The sequence below is a fragment of the Vombatus ursinus genome, unplaced genomic scaffold (assembly GCF_900497805.2).
Source record: "Vombatus ursinus unplaced genomic scaffold, bare-nosed wombat genome assembly UNPS02014791.1, whole genome shotgun sequence".
Taxonomy (NCBI): domain Eukaryota; kingdom Metazoa; phylum Chordata; class Mammalia; order Diprotodontia; family Vombatidae; genus Vombatus; species Vombatus ursinus.
This window is the reverse complement of record NW_020954569.1, coordinates 57,358,761-57,378,383: the sequence shown is the minus strand read 5'-3', so window position 1 is coordinate 57,378,383 and position 19,623 is coordinate 57,358,761.

Genomic DNA, 19,623 nt, shown 5'->3' with positions numbered 1-19,623 from the left:
CCTGTACTTTAAGCATTTGTGTAAAAACTTCTGTGGCCATAGATTTGTGAATTGCTTCCTTTAATTTTACATCTGGTAAATCCTGGGCATCCTAACTGCTATTCTTTCTCTACTATGGTTACTTAAAAAAAAATCTAGCTTTGTAAATACCATTTTATTTCTTTCTCTTGTTTTTCTCTCTCTTGTTTAAAGCCCTTTTGTTTATATTGACAAGACTCCAAGGAAATGAAATTTTATGGTCTCTTTTAGATATATTCCATCTCTGGTCAAAAAAAGACTATCATTTCAATATTTTAAGATGTAGTCTAGAGATCCAAATTCTATTCTCAGACACAATCTTTGTAATCAGCTGTTCACTTCCCAAATCTGATTTTTTCTTCTTTGCCTTCAGTAGGTAGTAGTGATGAAAAGACCACCTGTGCCCTAAAGTTATAGGGTGAGCTAGGAGAGTCCTTGGGGTTCACTAATTTAATGCCATTCACTTTAGAGAGAAGAAAACTGAATTCAGAGAGGTTGTAACACACCTAATGTTGCACATTTGTTGGTGGAAGCTGGTCTTCTACTCAGGTCCTCCAATGTTTCCCTCATCTGTACCTTTCTGCTTCCTAGTTTCTTGTCTCAGGCACCATCATTCTTAGCAATGCTTTCTAGATTCCTTCAGGCAGTATTAGTGTTTTCATGTATCACTAAAAGTCATCAGATTTGACAATTATTTCATCATGGATACATGCTCTAGGAAGTTGACTTTTCTACTGTTAATAACAGGTTGATGGCCAAGATGGAAGATTAGAGGCAACTCAGTTGAACTTTCTCAACATTCTCCTCTGAACAACTTTAAGATAATGCCTCAAATCAAATTTTGGAGTGGCAAAGCCAACAAAAGGTCAGGTAAAGACATTTTCTGGCATAGAAAAACTTAGGATTAGTAGGAGAGATTTGTAATACCAAGGAGGAAGCCTGTCTTGTGTCCTAACAGCCTGCTAAAAGAGGCACACAAATACTGAGGAAAATAACACCTCAAAAAATTGGCCTAATGGTAAAAGAGGTACAAAATTTTATAGAAGAAAAGAACTCCTTATAAAATAGAATAGGCCAAATGGAAAAGGAGGTACAAAATGTCACTAAAATAAATAATTCCTTAAAAATTAGAATTGAGCAAGTGGAAGCTAATGACACCATGAGAAATCAAGAAACAATAAAACAAAATCAAAAGAATAAAAAAATAGAAGAAAATGTGAAATATCTCATCAGAAAAACAACTGACCTGGAAAATAGATCAAGAAGAGATAATTTAAGAATTATTGGACTACCAGAAAGTCATAAAGGAAAGAGTCTAGACATCATGTTTCAAGAAATTATCAAGGAAAAGTACCCTGATATCTTAGATCAGAGGGTAAAATAAAGATGGAAATAATCCACTGATTACCTACTGAAAGAGATCCCAAAATGAAAATGAAAAATATTATAATCAAATTCCAGAGCTCCCAGGTGAGGGAGAAAATATTTCAAGCAGCTAGGAAGAAACAATTCAAACTTTGTGGGGCCACAGTCAAGATCACATAAGATTTAGTGGTTTCCATGTTAAAAGAGCAGATGGCTTGGAATATAATATTCCAGAAGGAAAAGGAGCTAGGACTACAATCAAGAATAACATACCCCCCCAAAAAAAATTTATTGTAATTCTTCAGGGGAAAATGAATATTTAATGAAGTAGAGGACTTCTAAGAATTTCTGATGAAAAGACCAGAGATGAATAGAAAATCTGATATTCAAACACAAAACCAAAGAGAAGCATAAAAAGGTAAACATGAAAGAGTAATCATAAGGGTCTCAGTAAGTTAAACTGTTTATATTCCTATATGGGAAGGTGATACATGTAACTCCTAAGAACCTTATTAGGGCAGTTAAAAGGAGTCTACATAGACAGAGGGCATGGATTTCAGTTGATTATGTTGGGTGCTCTCCAAAAGAAATGAACGGGTGAGAAAGAGGGATGAACTGGAAAAATGGAGAAAGGAGAAGTAGAATGGGGAAATTTTTCTCATAAGAGGCACACAAGGAAGAGATTTTATAATGGAGAGGAAAATGGGGGTGGGTGGGCAATGCTTGAACCTTACTTCAGAATTTGTTTGAAGAGGGAAGTATATATGTACATGCATATACACACACTCTGTTGTATATAAAAATGTAAATTACTCAATAGGGAAATAGGAGGGAAAGGGGATAAGAGAAAGGGAGGGGGCTGATAAAAGGGAGAACAGATTAAGGGAGACAGTAGTTAGAAGCAAAATAGACTTTTAAGGAGGGAAAGGATAAAAAGAAAGAGAAGAACCAGAAGAAAGTGAGATGGAAGGAAATATATAGTAATCATAACTGTGAATATGAGTGGGAGGAGCTCACCCGTAAAATGGAAGCAGATAGTAGGATGGATTAGAAGCCAGAATCTAAAAATATGCAGTTTACAAGAGATACACTTTAAATAGAAACACACAGAGTTAAAATAAAGGGCTGGAACAGAATCCAATATGCTTCAGCTGAACAAAAAAAAAAAAAGCAGAGGTAGCAATCATGATCTCAGACAAAGCAAAAGCAAAAATAGACTTAATTACAAGAGATAATCAGGGAAACTACATTTTGCTAAATGGTACCGTAAACAATGAAGTAATATAAAAATTTTTAACAGCGAGTTTCTCTGAGAAAGTACTCATTTCTCAAATACACACTGAGTATACCACAGAGTCAAATTTATAATAATAAGAGCCATTGCCCAATTGATAAATGGCCAAAGGATATAAACAGACTGTTTTCAGAAGAAGAAATCAAAGCTATCTATAGTTATATGAAAACATGCTCTAAATCACTATTGATTAGAGAAAAGTAAATTAAAACAACTGTAAAGTACCACCTCACACATAACGGAAATGACAAATGCTGGAAGGGATGAGGGAAAAATAGGTACATTAATGAACTGTTGGAGTAGTGAACTGGCTCAACCATTGTGGAGAGTAATTTGGAATTATGCCCAAAGAGCTGTATAAAACTGGGCATATCCTTTGGCCAAGCAATACCACTAGTAGGTCTCTATCCCAAGGAGATCAAAGAAAAAGGAAAAGGACCTATACACACAAAAATATTTAAAGCAGCTCTTTTTGTGGTGGAAAAAAATTAGACATCAAGGAATGCTTATCAATTGGGGAAAGGCTGTGCAAGTTGTGCTGTGGGAAATGATCAGAAGGGGTTCAGAAAAAACATGGGAAGACATATGAACTGGTACAAAATGAAGTGAGAAGGACTAGGAGATCATTGTGCACAGTAACAGAAATGTTGTAAGAATGATCAATGGGGCAGCTAGGTAGCACAGTGGATAGAGCACTGGCCCTGGAGTCAGGAGGACCTGAGTTGAAATCCGACCTCAGACATATAACACTCCCTAGCTGTGTGACTCTAGGCAAGTCACTTAACCCCAGTTGCCCTCACCCCCCAAAAAAAATCAATGGTGAAAGACTTTGCTGCTCCGATCAAAATAATGATCCAAGACAATTTCAAAGATCTTGTAATGAAAAAAAAATGCTGTACACCTCTAAGAGAGAGAACTCTGAATGTAAATTGAAGTATACTTTTCTCACTTTTTTCTTGCTTTTAAAAAAATTATGGCTAATGTGGAAATATATTTGCATGATTTCACATGTATAATTGATATATTACGTGACTTCTCAGTGGGTGGAGGAGGGGTGGAAAAGAAGGAGGGAGAGAATTTGGAACTCAAAATTTAAAAAGAAAAGAATGTAACAAGTAAAATATTGAAATATATATATATATATATTTAAATAACAGACTGACAAATAGTTCCTTTAGTTCCCCTCACAACTAATGCTCATTTTTTTTTTCTTTCACCCTTATTTGGTGTATAAATCTACCCTGTTTACTTATCTTCTTTGCTAATGGCAGTATGGTATAGTGTATAGAGTGTTGAACTTGAAGTTGAGAAGACCAAAACCAAAAGTCCTTTGGATGAGTTCAAGAGGAAATAGGTACCCTGGGAAGCTGACCTTGAGGCATAGGTTCTAAGATCCAAGCTGGTTCTTTTATAGATGGGCAAATTTCCTAAGATCCATGAATAACAGGAATTAACCCTTTAGGCTGTTTTCTTAACAAAGACTTTAAGAGAGGGACCAAAATGGGTAGGTGCACTGGAAAGTAATTGTGCCTGCAATGATGTTATGTAGGAATATTTAGAGCTCCAAAGTTGGGACTCTGGGGCTATATCCCATGTAACTTTGGTCTTATTCAGAGGAACTGACCTATTTCAGGGATTCCCTGGACCCCAAGGTAGTAGATCTCTAGACAATAAATTTTTGCCAGCCATGACATCCACTCTATCTCTTGACCTCTTTAACTGAGGTTCTGGGATGTGATCAACCATTCAATACCCGACTATATCAAATCCCCTCTCTTTTATAGATGAGAATATTGAGGTGCAGAAAGTTTGAGTGACTTGTCTGTGGTCACATTGTAAGTAGGTGTCAGGTCTTGGGACTCCTTCCTTAGGATCATTCCCCAAGATCTAACATAGAAGTTATTTTTAAAATCGATCAATCTGAAAGTCTGTCTTGAAAGGGAAGGATAAAGATGTTGATAGGCCTAAACCCCACTCCTCATGCTGGACCAGTGAATGGGAAGGAAAGACTGAAGAGTTTGACTAAAGAGGGAAGCTGGTGTGGGAGGTATGAAAAGTTACATGAGGCAGGGCATAAACAAGGTAGCCAAGAAGTAGGAGTGGAGGCACCACTGAGAATGTGACCTCAGACCAAATCCACATGGGGACTAGAGGGGTAGTAAGCACAAAGCACTTACCCAGTTGTGCAATATTGTACCGGGAAAAGTTCCCTCCTGATCTAGGATGGGCTTAAACCCTGAAGCATGAAATGTGAATACCTTTTGCTCAGCATCCATTAAATAAATGTTATTCTTCTCCCTGGCAGAAAAACACAAATTCCTCTGCTTGGAGTGATAGAGTAGCAGAAGGAACACAATCGGCAATATCCCCCTTTACGATAATGACTCTCACCTTTCCAAGGAAATGAGTTTGGAGGGAAGGAGCTTCATTGAGTGCCCAATGACAAGTCCACCGGGCTCGCTGCCGCTAATTATCTGGCACGAAGGAAAGGCAGGACCACTAGCATCAGATCTCTAGCATCGAGTTCATGAACTTTGGAGTGGGTAAGGCATCTTGGAGGTGATGTCATGCAGACCAGAGAATGGTCTTTCCAAGTCCCCTATGACACTCACCTCTTCACTACTAAGCAGATATTTTCTCCAATTATAGTCCAAAATGCAGGCTGAAAAGTACCCTCGACTATTGACAGTTTTAGGTGGAAAAGGGATGCCTCAGGAATAATACCTTGCCCAGGACAAAGAAGACAGAGTAAACAAAGCGTTATTTTGTTTTGCAAATAAATGGCTTTGTTAAATACTGGAGAAATCCCCTAAGTGCTGACAGTCCGCAGCTCTGATAAAATGCATTTGCAATACTCTTAGTGTCAAGAAATCACATCTTACTGTGCCAAAGGGGTTAAGAGCATCTCCCCAACTGGAGGGTAAGCTCATTAAAATCTTCTTTTCTGGGAAGAGGAGGCCCCATTTGCCACCTCTCCTCCCCTTGTTTTCTCTCTCGCCAATTTACGGGAGAACTAGGGAGCCGATCAAAATAGTATAATCCGCATTTGTATTAAAAATAATAAGCTTGGTAAGGACGGAACAATCAACGGTAAACAGCATAAGAAAACATGGCAGAGGCACACATTAACTTAATAGAACATACTTGACCCGCAGGTAACGCATTAAAATGCTGTTTTGGCAGACTAAATTGATAGCAGATTTGCCTAAAGGAAATCCGCTTCGGAAACAAGACAAATACAATCCTAATCCCTTTCTCCTGCCACATGCTGTAGATGAATGAAACCCAGGGGGGAAATTCTTATTACAGCAAATAGGTGCAAGTCCAGAGGAAAAATTAAGTCAAGTTGACAATTTACAAATTTCCTTTCAAGCATGAAAGGGGGCTGGAAACCCAGGGTTATTTTTTTTTTTTTTTTTAAATCCCAAGCCTGGTGTTTGGTGTCTGTTAATATCGCAGCTAGAGAATAAGGGGCATAGGGAAAGTTCTCATTACCAACCTAGGCTTCATCTCCCTGAAATGACGCCAGAATGAAATAACTTTTGTCAGACAAGCAATATTAGAAAATCTAATATTGGGGAGAGACATTTTTCCTGCCTCCCGGTGAGTATTGAGTGGCTGGCAGCGTAGGTTTAGTTATGGCGTTACTGATGTGAACTAAGGAAGGGGAAAAAAAAGTCAGTTCCTCTTGTCATTTCCCTTACAGGGCTGTCAGGGCAGTACATTGGACAGGGTTCATCTTTTTCTGGGGGAGGCTTCTAAGGTTCCCCCAACACGTCTCCTACCTTTTTCATTAACTGCTTTTGATATGCTAAGTCAGCTTGGTTTAAGAGTAGGAGTACATTATCTGAGTCAGCTGGAAATTCAGTAAGTCCCGGGGCCTGATCTCACCCTCTGTGCAGAACAGTTACTGGAGAAAGAGAGGAAAGAGGAGTATGGAAATAGGTGAGAGAGACATAGTAAAGAAGTGTTCCTCAGAGATAAGGATGAAACTTGGAGTGGGAAATAGGAATGGGTGCTCTTTTCAGATTAACTTTGGTTAATGGAAGGAGGAAAAGTGGTGCAATGATTTGAGCACTGGATGAAGGTTGAGGAGAACTGGGTCCTAAATGAACTCTGACACAAGCTAGCCTTGAGGTTTTGGTCAAGTGACTAACTTTCTGAACCTCAGTTTCCTCATCTGTAAAATTCAGTTTTAGGTTTCTTCTAATTCTGATATTCCACAAATATTGTCTTCAAATCTGATCTTCAAAAAGGAGAATGTAGCAACAATTCATGTTTGTGGAAATAGGTGTCCATCTTTCTAGGGAGGAGAAGCGTGGAATAGGTGAGTCCTCCAGCACTTACCACCTGTGTAATTGTGGGCAAATCCCATAACCTTCCCTTCTTGAGCTTTAGTTTCTTCATCTGCAAAATAGGTGGAATAATACTGAAAGTGTCTACCTTACAAAGCTGTTGTGAGGCTCAAATGTATATTTATAATAATAAATGTAAAGCTCTGCAAACCTTCAGTTATGATGTAAATGTCTATGATGATGATGATAGGAGCTGGTGAAATATTTTTATAGCCTTGTGATTCTAGGCTTTTCTAAGCCCACAAACTTCCTCTTCTTTTGAAAAGACTGAGGGGTCTGTATTATGTACTAAAATAGTTGTTTCTTTTATAAAGTGGAATTCAGAGATGGGGTGGGTCCAATTCACAGCTGTAAAGACACAATTATGAAGTTAGCAAAGGCAACATTTTCCTTCTCTGTCCTTCTAGCACCTTTTTTGCACCCTCTTCTCTTCTTACTGCACTTGCCTTAATCTTCCAACCAACCTACTCTAGAAGCACTGCCCTTTGCATATCACCTGTATTCAATTGCCACAGACATCAATTCACTCTCAATTGGAGGTTAGAATTAAAGAGAAGATAGGTGACTTCTCATTCAGGTATTAACTGTTATAGCTCAAGTTGTTACCCATCTCAAAGCTGTTTGTGTTTTAATAAAATGCTTTTGAAGACCAAAAATCCTTGAAGACCCAAAGCAATATGTTTTAATGACAGAACTTCAGACCTGAGACTTGGGAAAATATTTTTGGAAAGGGAAGATTTTTACAGTGTCCCTCAGATCACATCACATTAGCTGCTACCTACTTGTCTGTTCATAAAATCAAAGAATCTAAGTATTATAAGGGAGTTTAGAGATCATTTAGTCCAACTCCCTCATTTTATGAATGAAAAAATGCAGGGGGTGGGGGAGAGCAAAGAGGTAACTGTCTAAGTCACCTGGGAGTCAACAGATGAGATGAAACTGGAACCTATGTCTTTTTACTCTCACCTGAAATATTTTCTAAAAGTGTTCCTTCATTAAAGCTTCAACCTTCTTAAAAAGAATTTGTACAGTACTTCTTTCACTTCTTTTATTGAACATCCTTTTCTTTGGGGACGGGGGAAACAAATGTCCAGTTTCCCCTCTATCTTTTATAGCAAGAAGGCTTCCCAACAGTTTCAGCTGATTGTATTTTCATGCACAAACAAGGACTCTTACACACTGACTGCTAGCTCTGGGCTGGGATACAGACTCATCTCCTATCAACAAGGTGATGACAAATTCTACCCAAATGGTCCAAGAATGATGTGAGATTGGAGGAGACAAAGCCCATGCAGTCTCATCCATGGACTCATAAGACATAGACCAGAAAACATGATCAACAGCAATGCTTACTGGGAATGAATCATTTCTGTGGGGGCTCAGAAACTGCTTTCTGTCACTTTCACAAAAGGGAAGTGATGAGGGATGACATGGTATTTGACTTCCCAAGTTGGCCAAAGGGGTACTAGAGTCGCATTGGTTTAATGGATAAGAAATGAACTTGAAAGAGAACTTTTTATATGAGATAGAATGGTACCTAGATGAAAGAACTATTAAAATGTAAATAGAATATTACTAACACTTTCTTTCAAATAGAAAGTACTGTAATAATGTATCTTTGAAAAATAGCCTAATATGGTAGAGAGAGTCCTAGATTAGAAAACAGGAAAGAATGAGTTATTGTTCTTGACATGCCACTAACTAGTTGACCTTAGTTAAGTCAGTTCATTAACTAGAGACTTCAGGTAAGTCATTTCAACTCTCTGGGGCTTAGATTTTTTACGTTTGTAAATTGACGTGATTGAACTAAGTGGCTCCAGAGGGCTCCCTCTTTAATAGTCTCTGCTTCTATTTTATGTGATTAATATTTTCTGTATTAAACCTTCTATTAGAGATTATCTACACATAAAAGTTTCACACATTTCATAAAAGGAATGATAATATATTGTAAAGTGATAAGAAAGTGGGCACAATTAAGTCATTAACCTCTAGGTCAGTGGTGTCTAACTCAAATAGAATGGGGCCACTATATGGAATATAAGAATCCTTGCAGCTGCATATTGACTTAGAATACCACAAATTAACATTGTCTATGTCCTATTATATTTATATTTATTTTGTTAGATATTTCCCAGTTACATTTTAGTCTGGTTTGGTTGCTCCTGGGAGTGTTGTGACCATGTTTGACATGCTCTAGGTGATCCAGAGTTAAGACTAGAGTGAAAAGGAGCCCTCAGAAATGTCTTGGCCTTGATTGTCTTTAGAATCATGCCATTTTTATTAACTTCTCAGAGTATGGGTGTTTTACAAAGTGACCTGGGATCCTCCAGTGGAAAAATCATTAGGAGTGCTGAAGCAAATGCCCATTTTTTCAGCTGAGAGAACAGTTGTCTACCTTGAGATTTCATGTCATGGGCAAGAATCACATTGTTTTGGAGTTGCTTCTGACTTTAGAGTGTGTCAAGTATTTAAGGTGACCCAAGTGGAGGTAAAAGTCATCATTCCTAATCCATTAGTGCCACATAAAAGATATATGTGATTTTCTGAGTGTTATTTTAATCAATTTTTCCATGGGCTATGGCAAGTCTTTCCTCCTATTATTTCATACCAAGACATACACAGAAAGAGAGTAAGAGAGAGAGAGAGACAGACAGACAGACAGACTGAGTGGTGAGGGAGGGAAAGAGCACATTGAATCAAGAAGACCAAGAGTGTGCTTCATGAAAGTTGAATGAACCTTTCAGGAACTTGTCATAATGTCTCATTACTTCAAAAACCTTTGCTTTTCCTGCGATTTTAGGACATGGCCTTCTTCTTAATTTAAGAAGACTTGTTGAACTTTAAAAACCATGCAAGCAAGTGGTAGCACTGAAGTTCAGAGCCCCCATCAACTCAAATGTTAGAAAAGACTCCTTTTACTCTTTGTAGCTTGCAAAATAAATAGGCTCCCCCTCTAGTTCAGTGAGTTCTACTTTTATCCCATACTGATTATGTAACCTTGAGCAAGTCACTTAGCTATTATGTGCCTCATTTTCCTCATCAGTAAAATGCCTTTTTAATGTGTCCTTTCCTGATACCTACACATATGACTATGTCTCCCCATCCTTAAAAAAAAACTTCACTTGTCCCAACTACTCCAATTAGCTGTCATCCTATTAATCTCCCCTCCCTAGCTAAACTTTCTGAGAAAGCAATCTACAGTCAGCACCTCCATTTCCTCTCCTCTCACTCTCTTCTAAACCTTCTGCATTCTGGCTTCCCAATCTGATCACTCAGCTGAAATTGTTCTTCCCAAATTTATCACTGATCTCTTAATCACCTAAACCAAGGACATTTTCTCAGTCCTCATACTCCTTGACCTTTTTTCAGCTTCTGTTACCTTATCATCTGGATGCTCTTTTCTCTCTAGCTTTTCCTGACACCTCTCTCTTCTGCATCTTCTACTTGTTTCCAGTCTCCTTTGTGCCTGGCACATAGTAAGTGCTTAATAATACATACTTGTTGATGGATCACAAAATGGGGAAAATACTATGTGCTCTATCTCAGCCAGGTATTGTAAAGATCAAACAATCAGCATGGATTAATTAAGTGCCTACTATGTTCCAGGCAGTGAAACAATGCACATGAAGAACTTTGTAATATATGAAAATAACAGGTGTAATTATGATTTAAAAATAAAGTATTTATTTCTTGGACATTATTTCAACCTATGGAAAGAGCAAAAAGAGGATTTTTGATCTTTCTAATGTAGATTATAGCCACATTAACAAACAACAAGCTTAATGACCTTCAACAATTTGGTACCTCCTGTAAACTTAAAAAAGTTTACCTTTAATTCAGATTGTTTGCAGATGTCATATTTCTAAAGCCTTTGAGGTCTCAGAGAATGTTCTGTAACTATTCAGAAACAGGCTACCATGGCATGAAGGTGATTTTAGTTTCCCCAAGGTTTTGTAGGCAGAACTCAAGCTCTGGCAAGCATACCAAGTGGTAGATGTTTCAGTTGGCATGGAGTAGGGTGGGGTGGGTGGTGACTAACTGTGTTTCTCATCTAAGAATTTATGGCTCTTCTGAAATGCTGAAGAAGTCCTTGTTGTATCAGTGGACTTACACAAAATTAAGAAGACTGTGTCTTTGATGTTTCCTCATATCTCCTCTGATTCCTTTCTCCCCTAAGATGCCTGGCATACCCATGATGGCTGGTTTTGGGTCTCAGGGAAGAAAACATTCAAGAAACACATTCCTATTATGGCCCCATAGGTGTAGAGCTGTAAGAAAGCTGAAAGGTCATCTAGTCCAGTGGTTATTAACCTTGTGTGTATGTGTGTGTGTGTGTGTGTGTGTGTGTGATGAACCCCTTTGATAGTCTGATAAAGCCAAGGAATCCATCTCAGAATAATGTTTTTAAAAGCAAAAAATAAATACATAGAATTACAAGGGAACAAATTAAATTGAAATACAGTCATCAAAATATTAAAAGAAAAAAACAAGATCAGGGACCCTAGGTCAAGAGTCCCCAGTCTAGTCTAAAATGAATGAATTACTTACAGTCACACAAATAGTAATTTGCACAATCAGGTTTTAACCTAGGTTCTCCTGATCTAAATCTGAGGCTCTTTCCACTAAACTATATTGCCTTTAAATTACTGCAGACTAATATGTTTTCTAGGATGCAGGATGGTCAGATCACAGAGGTGTCAAATTCATGGCCCTCAATATTTAAGTGGTGGAACCAGATTAAGTTATAAATGGGAAATATTTAACAAAATAAATAAAGCTACAGTACAGCATGGATAATGTTAATTATTGTTTCCTAACTTGAAACTCATCTTGGACAAGTCATTTCAACTCTTTGGGCTTCAGATTCCTTCCTGTGATATATGGGGGATGGAGTAACTTCATCCCTTCCCCATCTACAAATCAATTTTTACCTTTCTTTCCTTCCCAGTTATGAAGATTCCCTGTTTCTATCTTACAGGGATCTACTTTGAAATCACCTCTGCAGAGAGATAATGCCCTTAAATTAGAAGCAATGATTTTTTCTAAATCAAATAGTGGTTGTCTTAATAGTAGTACTTTCATGCCAAAGTGTGAACCTTTTTCTCCTTAAATGGAGGTGTAGGCAAAAAGTACACAGAGTACAATAGCTTCTCAACATTACTGAGATTTGCCTATAATAACAGTATATATACAAGACAGCACAGTGTTGGGCACAAAGCAATATCCAGACATTTAATTCCTATTCATATCAAAGGTTAGGCAGCCATAGAATCTTAGGACAGTACAGCACCTTAAACACAGTGGTCTACTTGAAAGGACCCTAGTCTTAGACGAAGAAGAACTGGGTTCAGAGGCTTTACTAAGATAACTGTCTTATGGCCATAAGATTATAAAGAAATATGTTTTGATCAAGCAACTGAACACAGAATACTGGATTATTTCTTTGTCACTGCTTTACACATCACTGTTGTGAGAGAAATGTTTTGTAAATGTAAATGTACCTTAGAAAGGGGTTATTACTTTTTATTATTATTATCACCTAGTTCAATGTCTTCATTTTATGGGTGAGAAAATTGAGGTTCAGGGAAGCACATATTTTGCCAAGGTCACAGAGCTAGCAAGTGGCAGAATCAAGGTTAGAATCTGATCTCCTGACTCCAATTCAGTTCTCTTTTTCATATTCCCTGCTGAAACCAGTGTACCATTTCCCCCTCTGATTAACCATTTTGATTATCACCACATTTGTCCTCAAGAAGGCTTTTCTCATCCCTTCTATTAATATGGCAGGCACCCTCCATATCAAAATACCCAAAAAGGGCCCCTTCTGCTAATGATTAATGTAGTCTCATTGTAACCATAATCTAGAAATATCCTTTAGGGTAAAATTCCAACTAACATTGTGATCCCTCAATCTTTCCCTAAAACCCTGTCTTAAACACTAACCCTTCTGTTAAAGAACTTAGTTAAAGTAGAAGGATAGTCACAGCCACATTCTTTTGCACCAGCTTTTATGTTTCATTCAATAACTATTGTTAATGAATGTTTAAAGGAACACAGAAATTGTGATTATTATTATACACACAAGAACTTTCAAATTTGATTAGTCAAACTTCCCTTATATAAATCAATCAGTTGATTGGTAAATGTTTCTTGAACACCCAATACATGTAAGAGGCTGCCCTACTTCAATGTATGGGGGGAAGAGTGAGGAGTAGAGGGAGGTACAAGATATGATCCCTACTCTCAAGGAGATTACAGTCTAATTGGGGCAATGACACATGAAAAGATTGAGTACAAGAAAGGTAAGTGGCACATTTAATGATCAGAACAGGAGGAGTGGGGGAAAATAGAAGATAGCAAAGGGATATCAAAAATTCTATTCTGTCACTATTAAATCTAATGAAATGTAAGGGCTTTTTCTCTACGGAAGGGCATGCAAAAAAGACCACAACAGTCTTTTTCCATGATAGCTTAAATATAACCATGCTTGGAGCCTGGGGAATGGATGAGATGACCTCTGGAAGCCTCCTTTTAGTCCTTCATTTCTTTAAACTGCTGGCCCTGAAGAAAATGTGTCACATGTCTTTGTACATGTCCTAGAGAACACTGAATAATGTTGCCCCCTGCCCCCAGTAGAGCATTTTAATGATAACAACTGCTGTCTTTGGGGACAGATGGTGACTTGTCTTTTAAAGGAGAATGAAATCTATTAAGACAGTGAAGAGAGACAAAGAGAAGAGTGATGTCCCTTGGAGGAGAGTGCTAAGGGAAAGTACTCTGAGTCCTTTTTTCTCTTTCTTTCCCTTCTCTGTCTTTCTCTTTTGTAAGAAGAGTGTACCCTTCAATGCTTCTGTTTTGTGTCTGGATTATTATGGTTGTTGGTGTATAAAATTGCTGCTTGGTGTGTATAATTTATAAGCTCTAAAAAATGATAAATAGTCTCAAGTAAGAAGGGTGATTTGTGTTAAAGTCTTCAAGGTACTTTTGTAAAGGAATTAAATTTCTTGGGGAAATTGTCTATAACTTCCTGTGGAATATTAGTTAACTGATTCATGGCTGGCACATACTCTCTTCTTCAATGACTTCTGAATAGGTTTCCTCTTCTGTTTAGAAGAATATACAGTGAAATCTTGAGGAATAATATTAGCTTACATTACAATAGGGCTGTATAGTCTACAAAAGACTTTACACTTCAGGCTAAAAAAAAATGGTAGCATGGTATAAAACAAGGACACTGGCTTTAGAGTCAGAGGACTTGAGTTCATCTCCAGCCTCTGAAGATTATTAGCTGTATGATCTTGAGCAAGTCATTTAACTTCCCTTAGGCCCCAGTTGCTTCATCTGTAAAATGAAAGGATTGGACTAGGTAATGACTTCTGAGCACTTCCCTGGTCTAAGAAACATCACCCATTTGCTACTTATTCTATCCATAAAACAGTCCTGTGAATATATAGTCCAATTATTATTATTTCCATTTTATAGAAGAAGAAACTAAGTAGTGGAATAGTGAATAGAAAGGTGTACCCAGAGTCTGGAAGACCTGAGTTCAAATCCTACTTGTGGTGCTTATAAAATATATAACCATGGATGCATCACTTATTTTTGAGTCTCAGGAAACCCTGTAAGACTCTCTGATACATCATAGACTGGTTCTGATCTGATTTGGTGGAAAGAGTACCTAGATTGGGGAAATCATGGATAATTAACATATTGATGTATTTATCTCTTTAGAAAGCTTATAAGCACTTAATGGTTAGGAACTGCATCTTATATAACTTGTTATATAACATCTGTCAACATGTTCATAGTATACAGTATCTATATACTCTTCCCTCCTTCCCAGCAAGTACCTTCAAAATGGCTGGTGCTTAGGAAGTATTTTGTTAGTGGAATAAATGAATGAACAGCAGATAATTATTTTGGTTGAATGAATGAGTGAATGGCAGAGAAATATCCTAGTTGTTGATATTTTCCTCTAAAGTACAAGTGTATCCTATGCACTAGAGAAGACATATTATCACTAGTGAATAAATGCAATTTATATGGTTTGGCTGCTGTCCTACAATGGATACTCTGGACTTAGACTGGTCATCATAGTCAAACAATAAGGCAAATGCCCAAAGATTCTGGTTGTTAGGCTCCTAGGAGATTCAGGAGTAGCTTGGAACTTCTTAAATAATTAAGAAAAAGGTACAAATTTTCCCTAGACTTAAGCAGATTCTTGTCTAATAAAGTGATGTAAATGACTAAACTAAACCCTAGCAGAAAAGAATACTTTTTCCATCTGTTTCAGGAATGCTTAGCAACTTTTTAAGCTAACTCTTTAACTTATGGGTTGGCATAGGTAAGCTCTAGAAAGTGGACTATAATTCTCTTTTCTCACAAAAGGAAAGTACAGCTAAATATTTATTCTCTTTCAAAGTCTATCTTAAGAAAAGTCTCTTTTCTGTCTCTAATCTCCTCTACAAATTATGATCTGACATATAACTGAGTTCTTAATTAAATATTGTCTTATATTAGTTTATTAATATTTTATGCCTAGAGATCTTCTTCTCTAGTTAAAGTGTAAGGTCCTTGAGGGTACAATCAATATATTATACAATTTTCTATAACTCTCAAGCTCTGACTTACATGGATTAAATCCAATCTTGAGAGACTCTCCCAAAATCATTCTCTTTAGTTTATTTTCCCCCATCAAGTGTTTTCTTAGAAATCTTAAAATACAGATTGTGTCTGAATCTACACAAATAGGGGTAAGAGAGAATCTAATTCTTATACAAATACTCAAGGTGAGAAAGCATATAGGGTACAAGACAACACTTATTTTACTTCCACTCCCTTCCCCCCAAAATGCATAGAACACAAAAGAGCTCACATTAGGTCATAAAAAGTGAACATAATTTTCCTCTATATTCAATGAGTTTTACGTCCTTCCTACCCCACCCCCACATATCACCAGGGACTTATATAATTCTCCAGATTCATATTGCCAACTCTTTATTTGGACTCCATCCAGTTGCAAAATAAACTTGGGTTTCCTAAAGAAGCAACTCCCTGGTGATTTCTGGTGATTTCTACCTATGCCCCAGGATCTGTTGCAGGTTGTCAGCATTATGGTATTTTCCTTAGGTTTCAGACTCTCCTGCCCCTGAAGGAGAAAAAAATGGAATTACTAAAAGGCCACTCCTTCTCTTTGGATTTGTTCTGTCCAAATAACTTACAGTAGTGTGCTGGAGCTTCCCAGCCTAGGTTCCTTGAAAGCCCAGGTAGAATCTCACTCCCCATAAGGTCTACAAGACCGAGGGTCAAATGGAAAGGAAAACAAGTTTGTTAGTATACTAAGGAAGATGTTTTGGGTACAGGTCTGTATTTCTTAGGGTACAGATTAGATTTTAATAATTTTTAGACTCACTTAGAATACACAATCAGTAACATTCTGTAGCAGAAAGGACATGGGGAAAGCATACAAGCCTTAGAGTCAGAGAAGTTGCTAAAACTCAGATTTGTTCCTATGGGAAAATGTATTTCTTAGTGTTTAGACATCAAAATTCCTTGTGTTAATGGGAAATCTCTAAGATGGTGGAGGCCTTCTTTTAAACTTGCATCATCCTCTTCTTACCAATAAGGAGAGACATAAAGTACAAATGTCATAGTTTGGCTTTAGAAGTTGCTTTGTCTGGGGAGACAATATTCTCATGTTCATCTACTTCCTCAGTAGTAATAACAGAGGACGAAATTAAGGTCTTTTGCTCTCTCATATTATGCTTTAGTCTATTGTAGCTCCTCTAGATGAAGGATCATGTGTGTAATCTTTTCTTTCCACTGTTTGGGAACTCTCTCTTGCCTCTTGTGAAAACTTAACATTGTCAAGAAATTTCCTTTTTTCTTTTTTCTTTTTAATTTAAGAGGTGAGGTCCCTCAGATCACATGGTTTCCCTTTCCTAGGGTAACATGGTTAAAAGTATGTCCAACTTCAAAGAGGATTTTTCTGTTGCCTATCCATGGCTGGGTCTAGGAACTTGGGGTCCGAAACTCTTGATATTTTACATTACCTCCAGCTACAATGTTATCTTGGGCTGGGAGGTTGTCATTGGTGGACTGATGGAATGTCAGGAAATGGTCAGTTATTACTTGGTTCTTGTGAAGTGGCTAGGAATTCTCTCCTAAAGATGACTTGCTATAGCTTTTTAATTGCATAGTCAAGGGCTATGAGCCTCCATACTTAGTCATATAGTCAAGAAAAGTTGGTAGATTGCCACAGACTAGATCATAGTATCATAGATTTAGAGCTGGAAGACACTTTTAAAGATCACTGAGTTTAGTTTTCTTATTTTACAGATGGGGAAACTGAACCTCAGAGAGGTTAAGTGAATTGTTCATAGTTTTACAGCTTGTAATTGTTTGAAGTTGGGATTAGAACTCATGACTTCCTCACTTGAAGTTCAGCATTCAGTTCACTACATTACACTGCACTACCTCTCAAAATTATGCCTCTACATTGAATAGATTGTCTGTACTTTTAAATGATTGGCTCCAGTGCTGATTCAAAGTCTATCATCCCAGACAACTTCTTGGTTTAAAGTTAGGAAATGTCTTTTAACATTTGCTGCATCTCTCATTGAAGTCCTTTGTCCTCCAAGACTACTTCAGGGGTACTACACCTCCCGTATGTGTGGGGGCAATGAAGCTTATCTCAATCCTAGGATCCTTTTTGCAAATAAAATTGGGAAAATTATGTGAGACCCACATTCCTGCCTCTGCTATTCATATTCACCAGCAACAAATATAGTTGGTTTCCTTGCATTTTCTAATTAAATTCATAGGATCACTTTTGGAGATTGATTTATTAATTTCCTGATTGAAGCCAGGTGGGGAATATGGGGGCAATAAGTTTGGGTGGCCATGTTATAATTTCACACAGGTTAATGCACTTTAACATTGTTGCCAATTTTAAATTTCAGATGATGTTTCATTCAAGCGGTAGGTTTGTCTTTAGATTAAACTAGCTGAAGATCACAGTTCAATCAAAAGAAATATTGTATTAGGATGGGAAAAATCAGAGTGATAGTGCCTATCCACAGCTTACACTCTAAAAATTTACATAGTTGAATTGAGTTCTAATTCTGTGTTACTACTTCCATCTATACCCTATCTGAGGAATTTGTCTGGAGAAAATCATAGGCAAGGATTAGTTTACCAAAATATATATGGAGAAAGAGACAAATTTGTTAAATTGGGTAATGTCATGATAAAAAGCACACTGTGCTAATAATTAGAAGGCCTAAGCACTTGCTTCACAACTTATTACAGGGGGGCCTTGGATTAGACACAGCTCTTGGGCCCTTGGCTTCCTAGAAGCTCCATAGTGTAGGGAAAATAGCACTAGAATTACATTAAAAAGAACTACATTTTCGTCCTGGTTTTTCCACTTACTAGTGACTAAGTTACTAATGAATCACTCCCCTAATCTAGGCTTCACTTTAGTCATCTGTAAAATAAGAAGATCTCTAAGCTGAGTTCCAGCTAATATGAATCATAAAGTGTTAGAGCTAGAAAGGAAATTTTATATATACATATATATGTATATACATATGTATGTATGTGTACATGTATACATACACATATACACACACACATATATAGCATGTATATATACACACATATAGTATGTGTATATATACAAATATATACCTCAATACATACATATATGTATATGTATCCATCTATCCATATATATACTATGTATATATGTATGGGTGTATATATACACCCATATATATTATCTATCTATCTGTTTCATCAGTGTAAGGAACTTTAGGGAATCCCACCCACCAATGCAGACTGGCTCAGTGTTGTGTCTGGTGGCACCCATAGGGTACGCAATTTGTTCATGGTCACACATGCTGATGTGTTGAAAGCAAGACTTGAGACCATTTCTTCATGAATTTAAAATTCACTATACCACCCTGCTTCACTAGTCATATATCCTCAGGGATCTTCTAGAAGAGTAAATGAAGAACTAGAGAGGTTAAAGTATGAATCCCTGACTTACAAATTCAAATTAGAACAAGAACCTACATCTCTTATTTCCAGGTTCTATGTTCTTTAAAAGTGGGATAAAAATGCTCTAACCCCTCTTACATGGCTGTTGTAAGGATCAGACAAGATAAGGGTTATAAAAAGTGCTTAGAAATGTATAAAGTGCTTTATAAAGATAAGTTATTATTATTATTATCATGCAGTTGTAGAGCTCCATAAATCCTTCCAAGTAACAATGCTGTATGTATTCTGTGAAGTATTCAGCAAAGTATAAGTACCTAATTAAGGAAGTCTCACATCAGTGTACTGCCTCCTCAGTTATAGGCAAGACTGGCAGTGTGACAACAGTTAAAAACAGGAGGTGGGGTAAGAGGTTACTACCCATATTTATTGAGAAGTTATTAACAGAGGAAAATGACTCTTGAATGTCCTTAGGACTGTGTTGGGAATGAAGAACAATTCTATGCTCTTCATCTTCTGTGACCCAGAAAACAGAACAGTGAGGACAATGAAACAGCTTAATATGAAATTATCATCTGTATTATGTGTATT